We start from the raw sequence: 22824 nt of genomic DNA on the forward strand, positions 1-22824 counted from the left end.
CATTTGCAGTGGTCAGTGACCATCACTCGCTCTGCTAGTTGATGAGCCTAAAAGACCAATCTGGCCGATTAGCTCGGTGGAGCCTTCGGCTTCAAAAAATTCGACGTCAAATTTGTTTACAAGTCCGGCCAAGAGCATGCCGACGCCGATTTTCTCTGGCGAGCACCAGCTCTCCCTGCTTCGGCAAATGACTACACCGATGACGACGATGCTCTTGGCGTGCAGGACACATCTTTCGTGTCGAAGCAGCAACGATGGGACTCCAAGCTACGGCCGCTGACTGATTTTTGGGATCGAAGTTCGCCAAATGTGCCGCGTGTGTTTTCAAGAGCCCTGTCATCCTTCAGTCTCCGCGGTGGTGTTGTTCTATAAGCGAACTGTTCTCCGCGTGGCTGAAGCTACCTGCTTGTTGTTCCCGCACTACTTCGTAACGAGGTTCTGCAGGCTTGCCACGATGAGTTGACGGTGGGTCACCTAGGCTTCACCCTTAGCATGACTAAAATCCAGCAGTCATTCTACTGACCAAAACGTTCTCCAGCCGTGTAGCATTACGTGCGCATGTGCTGTGAATGTCAACGACGGAAAACGGACTGCTGTGGCCAGCGGGCCTCGTGTACCCCCTCCAAATCCCCGAGAAGCCCTATGAACAGGTCGAAATGGACCTGTCGGGAGCTTTTCCGACGTCGTCTATGGGGCACAAGTGGATTGTAGTCGCCACGGACTACCTCACTCAGTATGCAGAAAGACAAGCTCTCCAAAGAGGAACTGCATTCGAGGTTGCCAAGTTTTTTATTAACAACATTGTTCTCCGGCACGGTGCCCCGGCCATTGTTATTAGGGACAGAGGCAAAGGCTTTACTGCTGGGCTTGTCGACACAGTGATGAAACTCAGCGGTACTTCACATCGGACCTCAACAGCGTACCACCCGCAGACAAACGGGCTGACTGAACGGCTCAACAAAACAAAAGCGGATATGCTGAGTATGTACACCGACCCCAAACACAAGACCTGGGACGCCGTATAGCCATACGTCACATTCGCTTACAATACGGCTCGACAAGGCTTGACCAGGATGACGCCGTTCTTCCTTCTTTATGGCCGACCCGTGACCACTATGTTGGACGCAATGCTGCCTTTCGACACCAGCAACGACAGCATGCAGCTAAATGAGTTTACGAAACGACCGGAAGAGGCGCGTCAACGAACACGGCAGAAACAGTGTTATGACGCGCACCGTTACAACCTTCGTCACAGGACTGCCGTTTTGAAACATGGTGAATGAGTCTGGGTTAGGATACGGTTCGACGTCGAAGACTCTCTGAAAACCTCCTCAAACGCTTCTCTGGTCCTTACACATTTCTGCGCCAATTTAGCGAAGTAACCTACTTGTTTGTGGACGACGGAGTCGTTTCTCAACGCTGGCGTAACCGCTGCCCTGACGTCGTTCATGCCGTGCGTATGAAGCCCTACCTCACACGTTGAGGGACAACGCCGCAAGCCATTCATTTTTTTTCTAACGAGATTTGCACAAATCCGGACGATGCTCACTCGACGGGGAGGTGGAGGGGGCGTGCGATCACCCCTGCTCACGGGGTGTCCGAAGGCCCTGCAGAGTTGAAGCTCCAGTGAGCACTACGTTTCGTGCTTCTTGGCCAGCCAGGTGTTCGAAGACGACGACGTAAACTTGTCGGTCCTCCGTTCGCGGGCCAGAGTGATTCAGCCACCTTCACTGAGACTCGTCATGATGCCGGTAAACTTTGGTGTAGCGCTATACGCCTAATAAATAGGTAAATCCTCATCCTGCTGTCTACACCTTCGTCTACTAAGATGCAACAATATTGTACGGCCCTTGATACCCCATGTCTTATGTGATCCGTAATTGCTGAATTAGTGTTTTTGTTCTCTAGACATGCACTTCCATGAAAATATTAGTCTACATTGGTCAATGAAGTGGGGCGGTATGATGAAACTTGATTGATTTTTTTTCTTTGTTGTTCGTTTACGGTATCAGTGTTGTGTTCCTCGCTGATAAACGGTGGTAAAAACTTTAGTTTGAAGGCCTCCTTGAACAGTGCGGCTAACATGGCGCTAACCCGCCGACAAATGCTTTATAGAAAGCGGCGCTGAACCCATCCGGACAAGGGGACTTGCCCAGGTTCAAGTTCTTGATTGCTTTTTTTTGTTCTTCAGCGGTTGTTTTCTGTTCTATTCTCTGTTTTGTTTCATCAACCAGTTTGGGAATAGCACCAACAAATTATTTTTTAAACCCCTAAATCAAGCTTTCGGTGAACAAACAGTTCTTTGTATAATTCAAAAACGCATGCTCCATATCTTTTTTCTGTGTCACTACTCGGCCTCTCTATTTTATCACACTTATCCGGTTTTGTCGAGCATGCGGATTCTTCAAGCCAAGCGCACGCTTTGTGGGCGTTTCGCCTCTGGCTAACTGATCCTCTCTTGCACCTACAAATGCACCGCGAGAGCGGTCTGCATCCAGTATCTATATTTTTGCTTCATTTTTGTAAGTACCCTTTAAATTGACCTGGTGCTTTTCACTCTCCATCAATAAGCCTTTCCGAGATTTTGCTCATATTTAGTGCAACTACACTTTTCCATACGCTTAAGTTTTATGCATTGCACACATATCTCACATTGGTTGCCTATGTAATTTTGGAGCAGTTGTATTTCATAGATTCTTAAATTCGCAGTTCTTATAAAGTCGTCACCATGAGGCAGTTTACTATTTCATTTCCATAAACACCAATTGAAGGAGACCTTTTGCTTTTTAAACCCTACTGTACACACTACGAGGCAACGATCGCAAAACTATACACCCAGGCAGCAGAGTTCTGTTCGGCCTAACTCACGCCAGTGTTCTTTTGCCGGGGTTTTTCAGAACGGTCATTTTCCGGCGTCTGCATTCGGCCGTGTCGAAATGTATGCCTTTTAGCCGTATTTGGCCGAACTCCCATGGTTGTCTAATGGCCAGTGTCTGTCGGCCAGTCGACCTGTTTACATTCGTACGGCCCGATTCCAGCCGTAGGGCTCCGGCCATTCCAAAGCCACCCATGTGAGGCCGAAGTAAGGACACCGGAGGACAGCCGAGATGTGGTGGCGGGCTCCAGGCAGACTTATCTCTTCCGAAAGCTCGGCCATGCTACAAGCATTGGAGTTGAGCCACAGTACGTAAACTGTACTGAGGCCGGTGGACAACCATTAAATGCAGCGCAAGCAGATAACTCTCGCGCTGTGCAGCAGCACAAGCTTACCATTTTGGGTCCACTGCACTACCGTCAAAGTAAGCACACGTGCCGCCACCAGCCGTCCAGCCTTCAGCGCAGCCTTGCCTAAATATGAGCGTCAGTTGACACCAAATTTATGTATGAAACAGTGCTCACAAATGGTCTTTGGTTTATTTGGTGCGCTTATTTTATTGTCGGATACAGAAAATATTCATTACTTTGCAGAGCTGGAATAGATTTATTGTACATGTCCTCATATCTTCTGTGGGGCGGCATATCTGTGAAAACGGGGAAGGAGGGGGTCGGAATCTGTATACTTTAATTGTTTGAATTTCACAAAGAAAAAAGTGCCGCTTGTAGCCAATTTCGTTTAGGAGAACCTTCCTGAGCGCTTTCATGCTCTGACTCAATCAACTATTTTTACAACAGCCACTTGACCAGTTTAGTTGCATATAAAACCGGCGCGAATGCCTTTACGGAGCATTTTTGTTCTCCACAAAACAGTGAGGAGCATTCAATGTTTTTTTCTGCACACAATAAATATGTACGTCCAGTTCTTGCCCATTTTGCTTGCAAAAAAAGTTTCTACCCGATCAACATTTCTTATGATCTTTCACAGAGCTGATCCTGTGAGAGATCGAACAGGTACTTTTATTTTCACTCTATTGTTCATGTTGTGTTCATGAGTTACGGGCACACACCTTAATAGTACAAAAGAAGTAATCTTCCTCTAATGTCGTACTGCGTTATAAACATTCTAGACGTGTTGCAAATGACGCACTGCTTCACGTGGCTGCAGTTGTATCCGTCTGTGTTCCCGCAAGGAAAGGCGTATGACAAGAGTTTCATAATTTGTTACACACCAATAACATAGCAATGATAGTGCTCATACAGCAAACCTTGCATTTTGCATCGAATAAAACAGTAAATACTTCATTCGTCGAGTTTTTAATGTTTTAGGTTCGCAACCCGTCGGAGGCGAACTTGTGGATCCACCAGTGTATTTATTTATTTATTTATTTATTTATTCTTTTAGTTATTTATTTATTTATTTTTTGTGATAACTCATTTGCATTTTTTTGCATTACAGCAAGGAGAAACATAACACTAGGCATCAAAGTTGAGACCCAATATAGAAATAATTCTACAAAGCGCGGTGAACATCGTCATTATGAACAGTGGAATAAATAATACGTAGAAGATATTGTTCCGTTGCAAGAAGTTCATTAGGCGAAGATGGGGCAAAGACAAACGGAGATTTATTTAGGCGAACTTGTGCCTCTAGAAAGAACACAACCAAAAAGACGTGGTCTCACTCGAAGCGCCGATCAGCCAAATCAGCGTTCCAAAGCACGAGCTGTTCCACGAACTCTTCTACACGCGCCACGTGGAGGAGCCTTTCGTTGTCGTCGTCTTCGTGGCTCCGTCTCAGAGCAGACGCACTCGTGACAATATTTACACTGTCGTATTGATCTAAGATAAAATGAAAAGCGCCGAGAGACACCTTTAAAGAAAAGGAAATATTTGCTTTAGGCTTGGGGCCCTACTTCGGCATATGTATATTGGAGCTTGGATATACTTCTCCGCTTCTATTGCAGTTTTTGAATAATAAATTTTATGAAAACTTTTTGAGGTTTCGTCTGTGATCATTCACGTCTTAGCATTTAGGTTTACTTATACTTTCCCTCATGCTAAGGTGACAGTGCCAATTACCTGATACCCAGGCAGTGCAGCAAGCCCGATTCTTGACAGGCCAACCTACGGCTGTTCTCCGGAATGCTCGGCCATCGGCAACAAACTGGCCAGCGTTGAACAAAAGATAAACGGTTTGAATATGGCCACCATCCTCTGCACACATTTTCGGCAGCCAATGTTCCTTTGTTGGTCAGCTTCCGCTCGTTAACCGTCAACGCGGTTTCCCCTCGGTGAAAGTTACTCAGAAGTAATCTGGCGGATCAACCACCGGCGATGAACGGCACCTCTCCAGCAACGTTCAATCAAAACACAGGCGGCAGGTTTCCGCCGCCGAGTACTCGGTTGTTGCTTGAAAGTGTATTTAAAAAAGATGATCAGCGTGTGCATGGCCACCAGGCGACCGCTTTGTTTCCGCTTGCAGGGGAAGACATGATGAGTGGCTGTTATCCAGTTCTATGGTACTCGTGTTTCCTAGGCAGCCGTTGTTCAAAAGTTGTTTTGGAAACGTATGTTATCCGTTCCGGTTTTGAATGTGCACGCTCCTGCTCTTCGAAAGGTGAACGGCTGACGTCTGTCGCAGGTCTAGCACCGCCCGTCCCCTATCACCGGAATTCCGAAGGTCATGCGTTGAAACGCGCCGAGCCACCGAACAGTGTTCTGTATATACATGTACATTCATGGACAAATGAACGAGGACACAAAAATACTAACCGAATGCGCTAAATCAAGGATAGTGGATGGTGAAGACCAAATAATGGCTTGCTAGTGGTATTATTACGAAAGCACATTTTCAGTCTTGCGTTGTGACATGTGTTCGCGCTTCTTAGATATCCTGCTTGCCACTTTGGAAACACGTGAGGTTAAGGATATGCTGAAATGCTGCTGCAAACGATCGACGAACGGCGGCGTTTTGCAGTGCCCGGACAAAGAATGTTCGGAAAGTTCATTTTTACTGGCCATTTCCTTGCGCGACTAAGGTTCGGTGCAGAAACGTGTTACTGCTTGATTTCCCGCCTCCGCTTCAGTCTCACGATGTGGTTTGCGGAAGCTAAATTTAATATACTGATGCTTATGCCGCTCGATTTGTATAGCGTTGCTGAAGGACAGGTGGTAGGCGCATCGAGCGGGCTAGGAAGTCTGAAATAATTGCCGGTGCTCTTGACGAAATCGTGAGGATGGAGGTGTTTTGTACCGTATGAGGGTTTTATGACACGAGCTCTGTTTATATATGCGGCTGGGCGGTTTCACGGCACTTTTGTGTGACTTCGATAGTTGGGTCACTTTGAACAAGGCAAAATACAAGATGCGACTGCTGAACTTTTCGTAGCTAAAACTTCCCTTGAGAAAAAAGAAAATGCTGGAATAGTTAAAAATCTTATGTATGCAATAAAAGCGTTTTTCCATGTTCATTTCTATCTGACTCCTGGCTGAAACCCTTTACAACTGCTTTCTCAGGTTCTGTTTGTTTGGAAACTATTTGTTTTCTTTACCAATTTGTAGTTCCGGAGAACTCTCTGAACACGCGAAAGTTGTGTGCTCTCACTTCGAGTGGGGTGCGGGTCGCGGTGTTCTCTTTGGGGGCCTTCGGTATAGCATAGGCCAGGGAGTTTTTTCTTTTCTCCGCAACGTAGAGGGGTTTTTTTCCGTCTGGTGCCACAAAAAAGGCAGGCATCCCCGCCTATTCGCAAGTGCTTACTCAGACTGGTAGGGCGTTTTTACAGTAACGAATGTTTGTTGTCGAGTAATCTCGTTGGGCGGGGACTATTTAGTCGGTCACTCCAACTCCTTGCGCACTGAAAACACAACAGAAACCCCAAAACTGTACGTACAGGTTGAGGCTTAGTAGAGGTTGGTACACAGCGCCGACGAACAGGAAATGCAAGAAGTAAGCCGCGAAGTTGACCAGCCAAAGCAGATAGGACATCCATGGCCATATTGATGTTGTTTTGGCAATGCCAGGGGTGCATATTGAGCAACATTGAAGAGATCGCTGTTGGTGTTTCCGCGTCTTTCACATTGATTTGCGCGCACAGCGCTTCATGTGCACGTGTAATACTTGCCTCAGGTATTCCTGGCAGTGTAATCTAAGAATCGTGCTATTTACTTCCACTGCTCCAAAAGTGTTGTAGGGTCCCTTAAGCAAGATACATTGCACATTAGCAGTGTAAATATCTGTAGGTGCCTCGAACTGTCTTTCTTAGTTTGGTGACAGTGTGAGCTGTGCAGAGTTGGAATTTGTCCTTTTATCCTTTTGGTTCCATGCTGCAGGTGCTCCTTAGCAAGGCAGCTGTGGTTTTCATTGAAACAAAGCAGCTGTACTCTGTCAATGACCAGAGTAGCGGTTGCATCAAATGGAAACAGCATCACTGTAGAGGAGCACTTGGGGAAACAAATCTGCACCACATTTTGTGATCAACAGTCTTTGTTAGTTGCTGAATTTAATTGTTTCCTTAAAAGTACGAATGATTGCTTTTACGAGGGTATAAATTCTGCACTTGGCTGCAGAAACAGCTAGACTATACCCATTCTAAGGCTGGATAAAAAGTGCAGCCCCACAAATAATTTGCCTGCTGCAGTGGAACGGACGGACGAGTATGTTGCATGGCTAAAGTTCAAACATGGTTGAGAGGGTCTGGTGCAACAGCTGGGCACCAGGCAAGGATGAATAGCCGTCGTCTGTAAAAGTTGAACGGCCGTGGGGTGTTAAAGGTTGAACTGCCGCCGGCCAATAAAAGAACGGCAAGACGACGGCAAAGTCTGGCAGCCGAAGCGCGGTTGTAAGCCCCTTGGCGATGCATTGGTCAAAGGTGCGCAGCTGCTCAGATTACACCAGGGAACGTTCAGTAGACGGCCAAGTCCCACTTTTAAGTATGGGCTTTGCACTCTCGTGGAGCAAGGGCCTAGCAGGAATTACCCGGCCAGAGATGGACAGCTCATGCTTTGCCGCACATGCTTGTGCTGCTTGGGTAACAATTACACTGCCTTTTTTGGTATGTTTACGAGCATATACCCTAGTTTTTTGGTGTTTGGTGCAGGGATCCCATCAAACATTAGATGCACATGAGTGCAATACAGTTGTGTTTAGAGTTAGATGGATGTTCGCCAGAAATTTGGTCTGATAAAGTCAAACACACGTGAAACCGTAACTTTTCTCTTGTGAACATAAAACCATTCGTAAATAAAATCAAGTTATTTCTGTTGCACATTCCAATGAAGGTTTTCTTGTGAAGGTGACGTTAACAACCTCTTCAAAATTTAGCGACGTTTCTGAATCAGCACACCAGGATGTTAGAAAATTCACGTCGTGCTGCAGGAATTCGTATTCACGTTCATTCGCGTAAGTAGTCCTGAAAACTACACAGTCATTCGCGAACATTTTTAACACAGATTTGAGGCCAATAGTAATAACACTTACATATGACAGAATCACACGAGGGCCCGCAACTGAAGCTTCAGGAATTATAGAGGTCACGGGGACATGTCCGGTAGAACAACCAGTGAGAGTGACCGATTCTTGTCTTAGAGGGAGATACTGGGCTATCCGTGCAATAACCGATTCCTTCAGTTTTTAGCCCGGAAGGTACTGACAAGGAGTTGATATGGAACACCGTAATACGTTTTTTTGCGGTCGTAGGAACTACAGTCAACTACTTTAGGTGTATATATTGCGATAACTCAACAATCTGCATTGAGAAAGAAAAAAACTGAGAAAATCCGTGTTTGCTAGGATGCTGGCGTATTTGTTTAACCAAATGAGTCATACCCCAAATGTAGCTACGCTCATCTTCAAACACACCAACTAAATTAACATCCAGGATTTCTCGTTGACATGGCTCTGTTTCATCGCAAATTTAAATTAATACTTTTTTTAAATAGGCGTGTCATGAATTTCCATGAAATTACATAGTGCCGGCACGAAGTTAAACCTACCAATGCACGAGCTTATTCTCTTCTACGTTTATGACCAACAAATTAGTGCAACACTGTTTTTCGCAACATTATTTTTAAAAGAATTGCCGCAAACGTGCACTTTTCGCGGCCTTGCCCTTTTTTGGTGGGGAGTCCTTGACATTGCGCCGCTTGAGCGCCTGCATAGTGGCCGCTTGCTCGACACCCATTAAGGTGATTTATTTTGTTTAAATACCGTCATCTCGGGCCACACATTTCTGCCGAGTCGATGTCTCCAATTCGCTACATTTATTGAGGGGACGAAACAGCTCGAGCTGATGCATCAATAAAGCTGGCTGGCGAGGCGTGGTAGTGGCTATGACTGGCAAGGCTTAGCTCATCCGTCGTTGTGGCACAGCCTTGTTTCAATAAATGGCATTCCGATGGCCTTAAAGGTTCCCTGGTAATATCCAGTGAGTCCTCGCAACTTGGCCGTTCACCTGTAACACTATTTACTGTCTGACAAACGAGGTTCGTTCGTTTCAACGCCAAGCTCATGAAAAATTCGTCTGCGTCATTCGGCTCCCTAACGGCTTTTTCGTCACCGAGGGAAAAACCGGTCCTACTATGGCGGGTCTCCTTCCAACCAATACTGCACAAGCTCCGGCGCCCAGACGCATGCCGTTATTCGGCTGTACGCCGCTTACCCAAATATTGACGTATAACTTAAGACATTATGTAGGCTGTTCTGCTCTTGAATGGCGTTGCCGAAATATTCCGCGGCCGTTCGCATGCCGTAATTCGGCCGAGGACGGTTAACCCGAATGAAAAACGTACCTTATGGGGCTGTACGCCGGCTGGTCTTCTTTATAACACCGGTGTCCAAAGAAAACGAATATTCTGCCGCAAGAACGCGGTTCACTTGTGAAAGACCGAATACGCGGCAGACGCGCTCCCGCCGGTGTCCTTTTGAACACCTACTGCCAAAAGAATACGGCTATTCTGTGACCGATCGCTTGCCGTGCTTCGGCTGAACACCGCTTCTCGAAGGAAAAATTGATGCCCTAAGGCCGTGCTTCGGCCGTTCTCTTTCTCTACATCGGCAGCCGAAAGTGAACTGAATATCTGGAAGCCGGGTAGCTGCCGTTGTGCGTCTGAACACGGGCGGCCGGAAAAAAACTTTAGCGCTTGTTGCCGAACTTTGGCCGTTCAAAAAATAATCAGCGGTTGCCAGAACCTGGATGCTGGACGGTCATACCAGAAAGCGGCCATAGACCGGCCGGTCTTGGGACACGCTTTCTGTGCCGCCTAAGCAGGGTTAACAATATAGTCCACATTTTTCAATAATACCAAATGGGCAATATATTCCGTCCAATCGGTCGTGGCTCGCACATTGAAAACGCGTGCAGGAAATTGCCTTCCTCCAACCAGGCACTCTCCCGCGTTCACTAATTCACCTTAATAAAATATTTGAGCAATGTGGTTGTATTGGCGTTACATTACGGACTTGTACTAACCTTATCACGTGTTTCTCAGACAATTAAAATCCCTCAGGTATATTATCCGCCGTTCAGTCTAATTCAGCGCATATAGGCTGACGATTCGCCACTCCGCGTCTCCCAACATGTATTCGCATACTACAAGTTTAGCTGACAAGCAGGAACACGGGTTTTAAACTACAAGTCCGGGTAACATTTTCAAAAACACAGCACAGCCTGCCGACACGACTACCGAGTGAATACCTACAAAACAGCGCGTCGTAATCTGCAGAACACTGTTCCCGGCCTCCTCCCACGCTTCCACCTTCGTCTCTTGAACGGCAAAGATGTTTATGCCCAGGTCAATAGAGCTAAGGTGAGTTCGCCTATACGCAGACGATGCCCATTGAACAGTGATTCACAGAAACGGAGACCTAAGGAGAGCGGGAGAAGGTGGTTGAGTGGTTGGGCGAGAACATTTTTACCGCCGACTACCGTAAAATGTAATGCACTGGGCGAAGGACCGGGCGAGCGCACTTTAGACAGAGAAGCTGAGCTCCACAACGAGTTTGGGAAGCATCCGTCTAACGGGCAAGGTTAACCCGGAGATAATTCCATACAGGCCTGACCGTCCCGAAGACGAGGTAGCGGAAGTTGAACGTGACGATGCAGGCAATTTTTTTCAATGACGGCTGAGTTTACAGTGTTTTTGGGTTCGCGTGTATCGGATAACCTCCAGGCAGGGTGGGCGAGAATTCAGCGTGACTGTAAGGAGACGGCTAGTTCAGCATCGCGGATAAAGTCTACAAAGGCACAGACCGTGCACCCACCGATTTTGAAATGCAGCCGTGCCGTAAAAATAGCAAGGGCCCTTTATGATGTTTTTCGAGTGGTCAAAATGTCTTTAGATAATCAGGCAATTGAAGGTTATGAGTATCAAAGTCAACTGGTCAAATGTAACGAGAATAAAGCCTGAACAGTGCAGATTCGAAATGATTCATTAGGAATAAATAGCTACCAACCGTCTCACTACGGGTGCTCGAATATCATTTTAAAACCTTCCCGAAGCGCACCACTGAAAAACACGAGGCGATGAAAGAAAACACAGGACGAGCGCTACTCACAACTAAACTTTAATCGGAAACAACGAAGTGCATACGCCCTGCCAGTCATCAGACCAGGCATGCATCGCTTATAATCAGAAGGGAACCTCCCCAAAACCACAATTATAAAAGCGGCAAAAAACATGTAAATCATCAGCTGACACAGGCCGCACAACTCAATGACTACTAAGATACGTAATCTCTTTCTCGTGTAAAGCAACAGATGCCTGACGGACACAATTCGCCCCTCTCTGGGTTATCTCTAGCGCTTCAGCTACTTCTCTGGTCAACTGCTGCGCAAGCCTGGACGCAATCTTTGTATCACCGAAAAGCGGCTACAACCACAACGATACCGACGTTTGCTGCAATGTTCCTCAAGACGTGACAATATGCCCACTTTCAGTGACTGTTTATGCTCTCTAAGGCACACGTTTACGCACCTGCCCATTTGAACGACGTATTCTTTACCACAAGACAGCGGAAGTACAGAAACACAACCAACATTGCACTTGACATACCGCGCATCATGTTTCACATTGCATTCGTTCCTGCCCGCGCGATGGTCGCCGGACAATCTCTTTTTCACCAAAGAACAAACTGTGCAACTTTGTTTTGTGCAGTAAACAGAACCTTCACATTGTACCTGGAACGAACTTTTGTCAACGCATGGGACATCTTGTTCAGATAGGGAATTACTGCCGGCCTCTTACTCCTGCCGTCCGAAGCTGCAGCTGTACCAATGTCAGCTTGTCAGAAAAGAGGTCCTGGCACATGCTTGTGTCTTCTTACCTGCAGACGCAACTCGGAAATTTTAAACGTCAACGACCCATTTAGGGTAAGAAATTCAGACACAGTCACCGACTACCTAAAGATCTAGCTTGCCGGTATTCGAGGGGCATTCAGTATAAACGTTGAAGATGTTGAACATATATTGTACTTCATCCCACACGATTAAGTCTAATCGTCTGTGAAGGAGTGCACCAGGGAGCACAATGATGAACAAATCTTTAGGAATGGTTGTGGTATCTCTACAGAAGATTTCTTGGAGCTGTTGGCCTTTTATTTTGAAAGCTACTGTTTTGTCTTGGGGCGTCCGTCACATGTACAATGCTCGGGGGTTTGCATAGGGTCACGTGTCGCACCTGCATTGAGTGACATGTTCGTAGCTCGGGTGGATACGCGTTGGGTGAGTAAGCCTACCAGTTTCGTGTTCAGCATTTTTTGGTGCATGGATAATTTTTTGGTATTTTGTAACCAAGAAGCCTCCCCTTCTGTGGTGAATGGTTTTGTAGACCTATTTCAGAAGGTTGGGCTAGTCCTGAAATTCACTTTCGACACCCCTGGTGAAAACAAACTTCAGTACCTGGATTTCAATTTGAAACTTTAGAATGAGCATTTGAAATGCTGGTTTATCAGCCTCCGCCCATATAACCAATTCTTAGTTATGCGTCGGGGCATTCCAAGTTGGTAAAATGAGGAATTGCAAAGTCTGTTTTGTGTGCTGCTTTGGATAGGTGATGTGTGCATTTCTCAGAACAGGCTTTTGATGGTCAATTGTGTGGCCTCCGAGATGCCGGTTTCCCAAGCAGTTTAACGGTGAGTGTATGAAAAAATGATTCGAGAAATAAAAAAGAAATGATGACGTTGGTATTTCGGCAGTTTCGGACGGTAGGAATGAGAGGCTGGCAGTAATTTCCTATCTGCACAAGATGTCCCATGCGTAAAAATGTTGGTACCAGGTACAATGGGAAGGTTTTGTTTACAGAACGAAACAAAATTGGCAGGGTTTGTTTTTTGGAGAAAAAAAATTACACCCAACTCCCCGAAGGGAACCATGAATAGGATGCGGAGCGTCATGGGGGTTTCGTTTTCGTTTCCGTTATGTTGGGCAGCCAAATTTGGTGGAAACGTAGTGAACCCCGTAATGCTCATATATCCTAATCATGGTTCCCTTCGGGGAGATGGGTGCACTTTTTCTTATTGCTTGCGTATATAAGCGAGTGAGACGAGATTGAAGTGGTATCTAAAGCTCTTTATTAAGGTTTTCACATCTTCTTTGAGTATGACGGCCTTATGGTCGCTGAAGTGCACAGTCAGTGGATCTCGTTCCTCGTCTATGCACGTACCCACGTGGGGGATTTGGGCAGAACCGGTGGTGTGTGGACGCCAGACCACCGCCGACGCCGCGGGACGTACCCTCGAGAATAAGACCTGGGGGATTGGCCTAGAAACGGTGGTGTGCGGACGCCGGACCACCGCCCACGCCGCGGGACATAACCCCGCGCATAAGACGCTCCGCATCTAAAAAACATTGCCAAGTGACCATCGCGCAGGCAGGAATGAATGCAGTGTAAAACATGAGACGCAGTATGTCAGGTGCAATGTTGTTTGTGTTTATGTACTTCCAGTGTCTTTCGGTAAGGGATACGAATGTGAAATGGGCAAATGCGCAAGCGTGCGCATCAGAGAGCATAAACAGTCCCTAAAAGGGGTCATATCGTCACATTTTGTGGAACATTGTAGCGAATGCTGTCATCGTGGTGGTTGTAGGCCGGTTTTCTGTGATACAAAGACTATGTTTGGGCATGCGCGACAGCTGACCAGAGAAGTAGCCGAAGCGTTCTAGATAACCTAGAGAGTGGCGGATTGTGTCAGTCAGGCATCTATTGCTTTACAAAAGACAGAGATTACATATCTTAGTGGTCATTGAGTTGTGCGGCATGTGGCATTGGATGATGTAGATGTTTTTTGGGGGTTTTAATGTTGTTTGTGGTTTTTGGGTTGTTCCCATCTGATTACAATTTACGGATTCGTGGATTGTTGACTGGAAGGGTATATGTGCTTCATTGTTTCTGGTTAAATTTACTTGTGAGTAGCGGTCGTCCTGTGTTCCCTCTCTTCGTATCGTGTTTTTTTAGTGGTGCGGTTCCTGAAGGTTTCAAAATGCAATTTTACAAACTAGCCCAACTTGCCATTCTGCTGCTTGAATATCCAACCGAACTTCCCAGTTTCGACAATCAAAGTAACCGTAACGATTTCATCGTATGTGTAAAGTTCATATATGGCAGCTATAGCTTAAGCAGTAGTTCGCTTGAGAACAGGGCTTTGTTGCCATTTTTTGGCGTCGTGGTATTCCCGATCACGTGCCCACTGCTCCTCCTCTGCACTTCGACGAGCTTCCTTCATTGACGATTACATCAGGACAGCGAGAGACATAAAGCGTGAAGACAGGCTTTGCATTACGTAATGCTACCTGGCTCACATTCGCACACATGCAGCCCCAGACCACAGCTGACACGGTCCCCAACACCTCACTCTCCTAAAATATTCATCGGGCACTTACATCTGCTTCCGTGCTTGCAGGTGAAAGTCTAATTATTATAAAACATTTGTGAACTGCAACACTGCTTTCATCGTGCCTTTTTCCGCTTATATTTATTTCTCCTTTGGGATAAATTTGTTATACTCAGGGGACGCTGAATATTTTCCATAAAATTAGGGTTTTCCCCGCACGGGGCGCCTTAGTAATATTGGAGACTGTAATGACCACCCCACAGACCCCAAGCCCCCCAACATAGGCTGTAAGCTACCCTGGTGATGGGTTTAAAAGTGAAGAGTAAGAAACCACAAACGGTGGCCGCTGGACCCAAGGTCAAGCTCCGGTGGATGGACTCCCTCTCTGTTTACAAGGCAGGCAACTCCGAGACCTCTCTTAGTATCACTGGTAATCCATTCGAAGAAAGTACCCCATCCCCTGATCCTATAATATGATATGTGGTATTTTCTAACCCTCTCCCCCCCCACCTGGATAGGTCCCTGAAAAGGGGCCGCACCAAAATATTTTTTTCTCTTGTCATCCTTATACTTTGCTGAACCCCAAAATACTCTAGACTTCTGGTAATGGAATCCCGTGATACAGCCCATACTCCTGCAAATAATTTTGTGTTCTTGATTCCAAAATATCTTGAAGGAATAATTGGGAAATCATATAAGGCTAAAAAACTGCGGAATGGTGTAGTCTTTGCCGAGGTGAATGACAAGCCGCAAGCCACAAAGCTTGCAGCTTAAACTCGAATGCATGATCTCGACATATGGGTCACGCCCCATCAGAGCATGAACAGCTCGCAGGGCGTGATCTCTGAGTCAGACCTCCTGAACAAAATGAATGCGAATCATCTTGAGGGCTTGTAATCTCAGGGCGTCACTGCCGTGAGACGCATAACCATCCGCAGAGACAAGGAGATTCCCACCAAGCACAACATCTTTACCTTTGGCCGCTGAGCACTCTAACTACACATAAATGCAAGCTTTATCTGGTGTTTCATCCGTCCGTTCATAACGAACTCACTGCCCTATGTTAAGTGCCAGCGGTTCGAGTACTGTACAAACGCTTGCTGTGACCGAAAAATCAGTGCGAAATGCTCAGCACGAAGATCGTCCCAGTGGCCATTGTCCATCCAACCCCCGCACTAGTGTAGAGTGGCCGGGGCCGCATGCGGCATACTCCCGCTAATATGAGAACTTTGAACTGGAAAAACGATTGTGAGCAGAGGCGTCATTGTTGATTCATACCTGTTACTGGAATGGCCAATCCCACCTAGAAACGTATCATCTGCGGGTCACATGCGAGCACCACACCACCTTCTTGATTTTTCATCGTCACCCCTTCACCATGATCGCTCTTTGCAACGGCTTCCCGGCGAGGCTGCCAGGTCATTAAACGCGTCGTTCAAGTCTCCCGTGGCCGAGTCTTGCAAGATAATTACATCAAGCTAATTGGAAGCATCACCTTGTCAGAGGCGCTGAAGAGGTTCGCCTCTTTTCCTCTAGGGAACTACGCCAATGCAGCTCACCGGTGGGCGGAGCAGTAGATGGTTTTCACAAGGAACCAGTTAAGTGAGTCTGATCTGGTCGCGCCCCCCTCCCAATCCGTTGCCTCATCCAGCACAACGCGTCAGCACTCTCTTTCATGAGGAAGTACCGGTTGGGGTGCTGTCTCCTTCAATGCCGATGGGGCTCCCACCCCTGTTTCCCCGTCGTCCAGTATGTTGGAGGGTCCGAGGGGGTGGACACTGGGGCTCCGAATCTACTCCGATCGCCTCCGGACCCCCCGTGACACCTGTGCGCACCTGCTTTCCTTGGTGGTGGCGGCTGAACTGAAGGGAACCCGAAAGGATGCTTAGTCCAGGGGAAACGGTCCGCCGGACACCCCCCAAACATCTGAGGACGAGATCGATGTCGGGCCGTTCGTGCCTTAAACGCACCGCAAGGGAGCAGCCTCTGACATCTAAGCCAATAGAAAGGCCCAAAAAGCCTTTTTCGAGAGTGCAATTCCCAAATAACAACACATGAACACACACACTCCAGTCAACCATAAATGTAAGTATTGGGAACAGAAAACGTCATTCCATGAAACTTGAGAGGCCTCTTAAAAATTTGACGATGTTTACGAGATGCTGCATTGTAATCAGCCAAGCGTCATGTGTCTCCAAGAAACAGGGCACAATTTCAAACAAACGAGTTTTTTTTTTAATTTTCATGGTATTCAAAAAGGACAGCGTTGGCTACCCACACACTGCGGAAGGTGTGGCCTTTGTCACCCAGAAATCATTACCTTTCCAACCCCTCTCTTTGAACACTGTCCTTGAGGCTGTAGCTATCCGCACGATAACATTTAGTAGGCTGCTAACGGTATGCTCCTTGTAAATTTCCCATGACATCAAGCTTTTGAGCTCTGATTTTGATTGCCTTGTAAATCAGTTACACGAGTCGTTCATTATCATAGGCGACTTCAATGCCCATAATCTACTGTGGTCCTGTACCTGCACATATGACTGTGGTAGCCTCATTGCGAAATTTCTAACTGCAGGAGCATGCCTATTTAACAAAAACAATCCAACATTCTTTAATATAAAACACGACACTTACACGTCGACCTGGCTATTGTCTCGGCAGTACTCTTTCCATCTCCTAAGTTCGACGTTCGCACAACCGTATATTGTTAGGACCACTTGCCTACCACATTAACACACCTATGTAATGTCCCGAACAGTTCCAGTTCCCATAAAAGGTGCAATTAGGCTCGACAAAACTGGAATATCTTTACAGAAACTTCAAAACATACACATTCATTACACACCTACACGTAGAAAAAGCTAGCCAACTACTCATGGGAGACATATTAGATGCTGCCGAAAAGTCCATTCACTAGGTATCCGAGGGCCTGCCCAATCAAAATGGGGCCATGATGGAAGGAGTAATGTAGGCGTGCACGTTAGCCCCAGAAAAAGGCGTCCGACGTGCTTCGTCGGTACCTCTGGTTGGATTACCTGATCTCCTTTAAACGGACAAAAGCACTTGGGACGCGCGTGTGCCGTGAGTCAAAAAAGCCGAGCTGAGCCACCTTTCTCACATCAATAAATTCAAGCGCCGAAACTCTGACTGTCAGTACGCATATACGAAACCTCAAACAACAACAAACGCAGCCAACCCCTGGTTAGTAAAACCGGGGATACACTGAAAGACCAGGCTAACACACTCGCACAAGACTTCCAATGTGAGTCCAGTTCAGCACACACACCGACACGTTAGTGAAACATGAAACATACGGTGAGAACTCCGTGTGAGATAATATTAGGTCCACCTCCTGTTACAACACCGCTTTTAACTTCATGAGCTGAAGATTGCAATCAGTACTTGTAAGCCTTCAGTTCAGGGTGTAGACAACATTACACACACCATGGTACGACACCTACATGCCGACGCACTTGAAACACTCCTTCACGTCTACAACAAAATATTTCTCTAGGGGCGCTTTCAGTTTCTTTGAGGAAGGCCATCGTATAGGAATTTTTGAAGGAGGAGAGGTCCTTTCCTTCCCGGCAAGTTATCATCGCAGAGTCCTGACAAGCTGTCGGCGTAAACTATCACAGTAGATGACTCATGTACTTCTTAGAGTACAGCCATCTTCTCGAGAGCTGTCAGATAGCATTAGGGCCGGACGATCTTCAAACGATCAATTGTTGCATTAGAGTCCTATGTCGGAGATGCTTTTCTCCACCAGCAGCATTGTATTGCAGCATTCTTCGACCCGCAAAAAACGTACGATACAGCGTTGCGGCACAGCATCCTCAGCCACCTGAAGTATTTTGGCAAGAAGGATTACGTGATAAATACGCTTGGCAGTTACTTGTCCAAAATAACCTTCCTTGTTGAGTTGGAAGTGCACAGTCTAGTGTCCATGCGAAGGAAAGTAGCCTGCGGCAAGGCGGAGATTTAGTTGGACTTTTTAAATTGTGAAAATGGAATAACTGAGAAAGGAATTGCAACCATCAATTTTCTTCTCAATCTATGTCGACGACATACGATTATCTTTAACTCTTGTAACCGGTGTATTTGCGACCGCCAAGTCCAATTTGGTGTTAACAATCTAGCTGTCCGTTCAGAGAGAAGCGGTCAAATTTATTCCAGGATAGTGGACTTGTGTTTTGTTTTCGAAAAGACATGGCATTCGGGTAAATCGAGACACTAAACTTAATTGTGTCTCCATTCCACTCAGAAACAACCACTAGAGAGAGAGAGCGAACGCAGTTTAATGATACGGACTAGGTCTGTCCAGCAGATAGCCTAAAAAGCTACGTCAGGTGAATAATGACAGAAATAAATTTGAAAAAAACGTGACTGTCAATATCGGGACGGCTGTTTTTCTTCACCTTGAAATACTGAACTCTGTGTATGACCACTAGTTACTGGGTGTAGTCATTGATTAAAAGATCACATTCATCCCACATATCAAACACCTTTAACATATATGCTCAAAGCCTACGACATAACTCTATGTTTTCTCACAAGTTTCTTATGATCCTGACTAACAATTTCTTCTACGTGTTTTTACTAGCCTAGTTGGTTGTCGATTAGACTATGGCAGTGTTGCTCGTGCGTCAGCCAGTTAAACATCCCTCAAAATGCTGGACGCAGTGCTTCATCTGGGGTGCTCAAGAACTCCGCCTGCCGTGTGGCACCTTCCGCACAAGCACACTCGAAAGCATCCGTGTGTAGTGTAATAAATAGAACCGACCATGTCAGCGAACCTGCACAAACCTGCTTTATGCTTTTAAAATCGCAGGAACACCTCAGCATCCTTTTCAGTCAGATTTTTACAATACGTCCATAACTGAACCTCTGCTAAATCGACGATTATTTCCGGCGCCCATCTCTGACAAACTTGGAGAGAAAGGATCGGAGCTTGATGTCTCGATTTTAGAGACCAACAAACATTTGTAACAGATTTTATAACACCATGGAATCTCCGCCCTGTATCGTGCTGCATATTTTTAACACCTACAGAGAAAAACCGACCGCCCAGATGTGCAATCCTGCAACACTTCTTGTATATGTAGCGGAAATACCAATGTGCTGAATTTGATGCGGACACCTCCAAAACGGGAACCTCTTTCCTGCGCTGTGCATGAACCGAGCCCTAATGTCTCTACAATTCTGTATAGCAATACTAGTATCTTTACTGCTGAGGCTTCTGGTGTACTTCATGTTGCTTTTCATATCCTTCAAAGCCACAGTCCACAACGCATTATCTCTACATTTTTTGTTGAATAATAATGTGCGGATAAAGTCTTCACCAATGTCCTTCAAAAACCATGTTGTCAATGTCATTGTCAAGGGTATTATGTTTATTTATGCCTGCAAATTCAAACTAGTGCTTTTCCTGTATCATGGCCACTGTGGTATAGCGGGAACAAAGACGCAGATTGAATAGCTGCTGCTGCTACACTCTGAATACAGTAGACATAACGTTACCCTACACCGAAATGAAGCGACACATAAGACAACTTCGCAAAACTTGACAAGCACACTGAAGTGAACAAACAACGACACGTTACACGTAATAAACGCGCACTTGGTGCCATGCACCACCGACACACGCAATAGATACAGAGACGTATACCCAAACCACCGCCGCAATCTATTCCGGGTTTTAAATGCCGCTTGAACCTACTGAGTTGTAGTAATTTTCAGTTTCCTCTCTCTCCCTAACCAAACTCCAACACAACTGAGGAGCCACACTTAGCCAGCACCATACCGACACTTCCACCACAGCACGCTCTGTACAAAATAGTTCGAACCATTTTCACGTCAATACACCTTCAGCCCCCCATCATCAACAATATAGCACCTGATGTTGACATGCTACATCGCCGCATGGCCCTCCCTTCCAATCCCACCTTACCCCTTGACAGTGCGGCTTGGGAATAGGGCACGAACGGTCGGCTACAGACAGGGAATCCTCGACTATGGACTCACCTCACTGGTCCGGAGACGTCACAATGACAATGAGTGGATAAATATTTATTCTTTCTGTCACCGTACATCTTTAAAAGCGCCCGCTATTTTGAAAAATAGGGTTGACTACTAGGAGAGTCACTTTCTCGTTTGATAAAAGGCTCTCGGCCCAAAAAAAGTTGTCAACGCTATAGCGCAGTTTGTCAACAGTATCCACAGTGTCTCCAAACAATCCGCCCCAGTCAAGAGTTCCGTTCCCGTTGGCCATAACCTGGCACAACAACGAGTCCATGTCAGCGATCACTGGATCTCCAGAAAGCAATTTTCATCCAGCGTAGAAAACGTCGTCATTCTGCCACATCGCGATATCCAAGGCAAGGTATAATGATGCTACTCCTGATTACGTCCGAACGACGTAATTGCACTGTGGGGGGTAGAACGCGACGACATCCGCAGGATGGCTCGTTACGAGAGAAGCCTGTGGCGTCCTTGTATCTCTCACGCTGACCAAATGACGCCACCAATAGTGTAAACCCATTTCATTCGGAAGCTCCGCGCGGATACTACTAAGGGCTACCGGGACATACAGCACACTGCGTTCTCATAAAGGAGACGTCAGTCGAGTATAGAGTCGATCCATAGCCCGTGAGCAGGGTCTAGGACAAACAGTTGCATTTCATCTGGTGCCTACACGAATTCAGCAGTGGGCCGAGAGTTGCGGGAAGCAGCCGCCAATTGCGTCACATAATCGTTCCATTTCTACTCAGGCGAGAGAATTGATGGGCAGAGTTCGTTAAGTGCGTTACAGAGTCATACTAATAGACTTTAGAAGGTTAAACAGTATTCTTGTAGCGCAGTGCTTACAAAAAAGATATTATCCTGCCTTACCATACTGGATAGTTGGGTCACTGTAATTCTGCTTACTTTTTTGTTTGTCCCTCTCGACATGTCGCAGATGAATCTGTGTGTAGGGGTTTGCCTTGCACCAGCCAGTACACCCATGCGCGAAAGTTCTTGTAAAGGGCTTCTTCAGCAGGGACCCATGCCGTTATCCCAGTCATGTTGCTGCCCTGTGTGCATGCGTGTTTTGGTTGCAAGACGGGCCATACAAGTTTGCTTGGCTGCTGAATCCCGACGCCCCTGGAATTGTCCGCGCGAAATCCCGCCACGCTGTCCCACGTCCGGCGGTGTGTTTGCCAGGGCCTCTATAAGCTGCTCCTATGAGTCACCTCCCAGGCCAACTAATCCGGCGGATGGTCTTACGCCACAGCCTTGCTTGCCTTCATCGCATTGAAACAGCAGCCAGCGGAGGGTCATGATTGGAGAAATTTGTACTGCTGGCAGCCGATATATATCCGAGGGAATATATGTGGAAACGTCCGGATACATCGCAGCGGCAAAGGACGACGGAGTCATCGCGCTGAGGCGTGCTTGCTACTAGATTTGGTATCGCACGACTGTTGTACCTAAATTCTTCTTAACCTCTCGCAGTCATTACGATCACCTAATCACTCCGCTCTGCGCAGCCCTTGCCGCGGGCTGAGCAAGATTTTTTTCACTACAGCGTCAGACTCGCATATCCAGTCCTTACGAAATATTCACAGTACGAGTATGCGCAGGATATATATGCTAATTTTATTCAGCAAATAACCATAAAGTATAAGAAAGCGCTAATATTATGCCTGATGCTACATCATAATGATCAAGCCAATGTCAATTAAAAGATGGAAAAACCAAATAAACTGAAAAGGAAATAGGGTGACAGGAAAGTCAACGTCGATTGCTTGATCTTGACTCTTGCAAAAGTGAGGCTCCACGGCGAGACTAGGTGTTTAATATGGTCATGAAGGAGGCGTTAACAAAAATAATAACAAAACGTGTGTGTGCTTAGTAGAAGAAGCAAAACAAAGGCGCTGTTTCGTGGTATCGCTGACCGAGTGATCGCCCCGCTGCTAGTGCGGAAGCTGTGTCCAATATCTGTGATTGTCGAGAGGCACGTAGCCGATAGTAAGGCTGCAGTACTTCCCGGCAAACTCACCTCATTTATACGGCAATTCGTTCACCTTCAAAGAGTTTTTTCTTTGCCTCCACCGAACTGCGTGCTACCAAGTAAACCTCAA

Source organism: Haemaphysalis longicornis, unplaced genomic scaffold (genome assembly GCF_048455015.1).
Source record: "Haemaphysalis longicornis isolate Haplotype H1 unplaced genomic scaffold, Haemaphysalis longicornis Haplotype H1 scaffold_6, whole genome shotgun sequence".
Lineage (NCBI taxonomy): Eukaryota > Metazoa > Arthropoda > Arachnida > Ixodida > Ixodidae > Haemaphysalis > Haemaphysalis longicornis.